The sequence below is a fragment of the Leiobunum rupestre genome, chromosome 3 (genome assembly GCF_980474605.1).
Source record: "Leiobunum rupestre chromosome 3, qqLeiRupe1.1.hap1, whole genome shotgun sequence".
Classification (NCBI taxonomy): domain Eukaryota; kingdom Metazoa; phylum Arthropoda; class Arachnida; order Opiliones; family Sclerosomatidae; genus Leiobunum; species Leiobunum rupestre.
In genome coordinates this window covers 10,565,766-10,570,974 of record NC_143386.1, presented here as the reverse complement: position 1 = coordinate 10,570,974, position 5,209 = coordinate 10,565,766, and the positions used below count along the sequence as shown (strand labels likewise).

The following is a 5,209-nucleotide window of genomic DNA, read 5'->3' as shown; positions in this document are numbered from 1 at the left end:
ACCTTTGGCGCTGACGTAACAACTAAGAAATGGCTGGAGTATATGGCGAAAACGTTCCAATTTTTAGAGTTTCATTAATTATTACTAATTGTGTAATTTATTGGGTTATAATTTCTTTCCGTAATCTTTAAATTACTTATTAATAAATAAGTAAAATACGTTTGGGTATTTTTAAATCAAAATACGCGCCGAGAAAACCAGACAAAGAAGACGCTGTCGACGTTAATAATGTAAACAAAAGAACTAGTCATGTGTCCGCTTATCAGCTGTTGTTTTTCGATTTTATTCTTCGAGTTCTTTGATAGTAAGTTGTTTTAATATTTACAAAGTTAACTTCAATTTAAGTAAATAAGTAGTAAATGTAATGCAGATTATAAAACTAGAATATTATTTTTACAGTTAACAAAGTCAGACAATGTTGAAGATTGCTGAAAATATATGTATGAGACATGTAAGCATTCTAAATCACAGACTCACTAGTCTCAGAGATCCTGGCAGTGAGTCTGTGATTTTTGATCTCTGCTAGTCTCACTCACAGTTCACAAATCACAATATGGGTTAGGCCTAAATGTAGAGATTCCCATTTTTTTTTACCAAAATTTAAGTTAAAATTGGTTTTGGTTAATTGCCTTTAATCTATTCCTGACTAAGAATCTCGATAACTTAGTAGTCCCACGCTCACATTAAAGTAATCAGCTTTTTTTAAGTAAAATTCATTAAGATTCAATTAACATTACTGGATGATGTAGGAACATGCTGGATGATGTAGGAACATGCTGGATGATGTAGGAACATGCTGGATGATGTAGGAACATGCTGGATGATGTAGGAACATGCTGGATGATGTAGAGAATATGCTGGATGATGTGGATAAACATTCTTTTCGTTTCTGATGGTAGTTATATTCGAATTTGAGACCTTATCGTATATTGGCTCATATGTAATGCCACCAATTAAGTAATAGGTAGTGACGTACATCTGGTTCCAAATTCTACGATTACGCATTAGCCTCACAACAGACTATCATTAACTGAAGTACCTTAAAATGCAAACCACAAACCAATCTTCCATGTGAAGTGTATGCTTCATTGACTACAAAATCATTCCTAGAGATGCTCTTAATCCACAGTTTGTATAAATTTTCATCAGCGGGTAACTGATGAAATGACACTTTGGCCTTCTTAAAAGTAGATGAACACGATGGAACAGAACAATGCTGGTATTTTTTAATTGGGTAAATTGGAGGGGCAGGTCACTTCCTTGATTAACGACGCATCTCTCAAAAGATTAAATCGTGATTATTTTGATTAAATTCAATTTAATCACGATTATGTTGATTAAATCATGTTTAATTAATTAATATAATCTTTAAATCTGATTTAATCATGACTAAATGATTAAATCTGATATAAATGATTGAAATGATTAAATCGTGATTAGTATGATTAAATCGCGATTAGAAATTAGAACGAGAATCAGAATGATTATATTGCTGATTGGAATGATTATAATTGTGCGTGATTTTATCGAGCTTATTAGAATAATTTACTAAATGATTAGAATTATTATTTCGTATTTACCGCGCTCGATAAAATCTCGATTCGACCGATTATATTGATTAAATCGTGATTAAAATGTTTAAATCATGATTAAGTTTAAATTGTGATTAAAATGTTTAAATCTAATTAAAATGTTTAAATCTGATTAAAATGATTAAATCCTGATTAAAAAGATTAGATCCTGATTAGAATGATTAATTCTCGTTTAAAGCGTGATTAGATTTTCTAATCTTGATTAATTTTTGTTAAAGTCATTCAACAGTCCTAGTCTGTTCTTACTAGTCAGTTTTCTGTTGTACTACCATCGTTTCATTAATTGTAATGTATATATATATTTTAACCAAGTCGAAAATAAACCGTTCATTACTTGTAGCTGATGTCACTGGATTTATTTCGGTATCTGCGCTCTGCTCCGTGTTGCTGTTGAAAACTTCAACAATTTTTTTAATTTTAATTACCCTGATTTAATCACGATTACCTTGATTTAATAATTTTACTATGATTAAGACGCACCCAAAATGGAAGTGACCTGCCCCTCCCGGTAATTTTCACTTATTAAAAAAACAGGATGTAACGCAGCCAGGGTAATAGCATTTGAGCAAAGTATTAATGTTTTATCTTATGCAAATTATAAAGAACAAAGATTGGTGAATATGACAAACATTATGAGCAGTTATCATAATTATAGTCTTAAATAACTACAAAATACAGTTTTTAATAACTTGAAAACTCATTGCCAATACAAAACTTAAACCATTTATGGTTAGGCTTAGCAATAAAATGTTACCACTCAAAATATTGAGATATTTATTAAAAAAAAATTGAAATGAAAACTTACATACTTAAAAGTGTTATTACTAATTGTTTGTTACAAACTTCTCCAAATTCAATAAAACAGTTGGAAAAAAACTTCACTAATGCAAATTCATTGCCATTGAAACGTATGTTAAACTTCCCGCCTCTTTGATAGATTCCGGTTGTTACACCAGCGTTCCAAGCGACGGAAAATCGCTGTCGCGAAAATACATGGGGAGGAAATTCTTTGCCGGGGCCGCTATCGTCGCGAGCAGCGTGAGCGCGTGCAGGGGGCCGTGGTATGGCACGCCAAACAGGACAAAATTCGAAAGTTCACAATGTATATGTCGAAACGTCGACGCAACTCCAAAGAGCTAACAACGTATACGTCGAAACGTCGACGCAACTCCAAAGAGCTAATAACGTATACGTTGAAACGTCGACGCAACTCGAAATTTCGTTATACTTGAGATTTCGTATACTTGAAATTTTAGTATACTTGAAACGTCGACGCAACTCGAAATTTCATTATACTTGAAACATCGACGCAACTCGAAATTTCATTATACTTGAGATTTCGTATACTCGAAATTTTAGTATACTTGAAACGTCGACGCAACTCGAAATTTCATTATACTTGAAACATCGACGCAACTCGAAATTTCATTATACTTGAGATTTCGTATACTTGAAATTTCATTATACTTGAAACATCGACGCAACTCGAAATTTCATTATACTTGAGATTTCGTATACTTGAAATTTCATTATACTTGAAACATCGACGCAATTCGAAATTTCATTGTACTTGAGATTTCGTATACTCGAAATTTTAGTATACTTGAAACGTCGACGCAACTCGAAATTTCATTATACTTGAAACATCGACGCAACTCGAAATTTCATTATACTTGAGATTTCGTATACTTGAAACGTCGACGCAACTCGAATTTTCTTTATACTTGAAATTTAGTATATTTGACATTTTAGTATACTTGAAACGTCGACGCAACTCGAAATTTCTTTATATTTGAAATTTAGTACAATTGTTAACATTTTCGTATAAGCGGTTATTTTACCGACGTCAACTCGCAGAAATAGTCTTTAAAAAATATTTGGGATATGGCAGGACTCGTGAAACTTGAATAAATATAACAAGTATGATGTTTCCTTCATTTTCGCTAATATTTCCTGCCCTCTTTTTCCAGGGACAATATACATTATAAAGGGACTTTAGAAAAACTACTGAAAAAATTCTACTAACAGAAAAATGTTCAAATAAATATGTAGCTACCATTAAAAATATAGGTGTAGCTTTTGAAAAAAAGTTAGAGGAATTTATGTAGTAATTGTCATAACAAGTAATAAGTGCAGGACTGCAATAGTGTAATTAGTGAAAAGCAATCATGTACATGATAAAATAGCATTAAGAGTAATAGGGAGTTTACAGTATGACGTGCCACTACGTCACCCGTGCTTTTTCCTATTGATAAAAAATTTCCCCCCACAATGGCGGCCATGCTCAAAGCTACGGAGTGATATTTCCCTATTCTTCAGTGAAGTATATCCTGTCGTACACCTTACTCCTTGGTAGAAACCTGGTCATGCTTGCTGATTATACGGATACCGAAACACGGACAACCGTAGATATTTTCAAAACTTCATTCAATTCACGCAAGCCTTGGCATAATTAAGTGACACACATATTCAAGCTTTAAAAACCAATTTCTTCATTGGTATTTCAGAAAGTTTCAGTATGTATAAGTTCAGAGAACCATACGAAGTTTTGCGGGTGACTTTAATACAACTTTATCTCAAAATGGCCTATGATTCTTCCTAAAAAACATGAAAATTGGTTAAATGTACATCTCCCTAGTTGTTTGCAATGAGCAATTATGAAATCTGGTGGAGTTGAAACCAGTCCCTTTACCCATTAGACAGAAAATATGTCATAGTAGTAGATGTGGGTAAATTTCAGTATAAGCTGCAACACTCTATGAAAGGCGTAACATTTCGAGTAGCTGTTTGTAGAGATATAACATTTCAATTGCCATTATTCAGTAGATTCCCGTATTAAGATAAGCTAATAGTTCCGGCAGTGGCTTCGCTAGAGGTAGGCTCTAAGTTGGCATAAGCTATAGCCTACGCTTAGGGGTCTCAAGGACTCGGCAGTCTCAAAGTTATTTCTAAAAGGGACCTTAAAATATCCCAAAATGGGTCACAATTTGCAAAATCACTCTTGTGTTGAACAGTGACGGCGATCCCGTGGGGGCTCTGGGGCTCGAGCCCCCACAGGGAAATCCAAACGAGGGCAGAGCCCCCACAGAAATTAAATTGAGGAAAAATAGCAACCAGGGTAAAATTTATAATATCACTGCCTTTATTTGGGTCCGAATTCAGTCTTTTGACAGAAGTTATTTTGAGATTGCAGATGCGAGGAGCATTAAGATGATATAACCGTAAAATTGATTTCGATAGATTCGTCCAAACAGAAAATCGCCCCGTCGTGTACCCTATTTTACCTCAAATACCTTCGTTAAGTATGTGGCCAAGAAGGGCTTAATTATCTAGCCATGTACACAGATATTTTTCTAAACATATCGACTTAACTTTTATTATCAATGTAATCCATGCCGGATGAGATATTATAAAGAACACTTTTAAAAATATATAGAAATTTAGAGCTGTACATTTTCTTGCTTCAGTTTTAAGTATGTGCATTTTGGATGAAAAAATAATGGCCCGGGCCCCCACAGAAATATTTTCCGATCGCCGCCGCTGGTGTTGAATACAGTTAAACCATTTTTAATACCAAATATTAAAATTTTACATAAATGAACTTGTAACTGTTGCTC

At 33.7% G+C, this 5,209-nt stretch overlaps 1 long non-coding RNA gene across 1 annotated transcript; it reads left to right on the top strand.

Annotated features, from left to right (window-relative positions):
* The first annotated feature begins 391 nt into the window (after positions 1-391).
* Positions 392-1,032, top strand: LOC149949454 (uncharacterized). The gene is made up of 3 exons (XR_016479867.1): positions 392-451; positions 750-895; positions 959-1,032. It is a non-coding gene; the product is annotated as an uncharacterized LOC149949454 (long non-coding RNA).
* Positions 1,033-5,209: the final 4,177 nt, after the last annotated feature.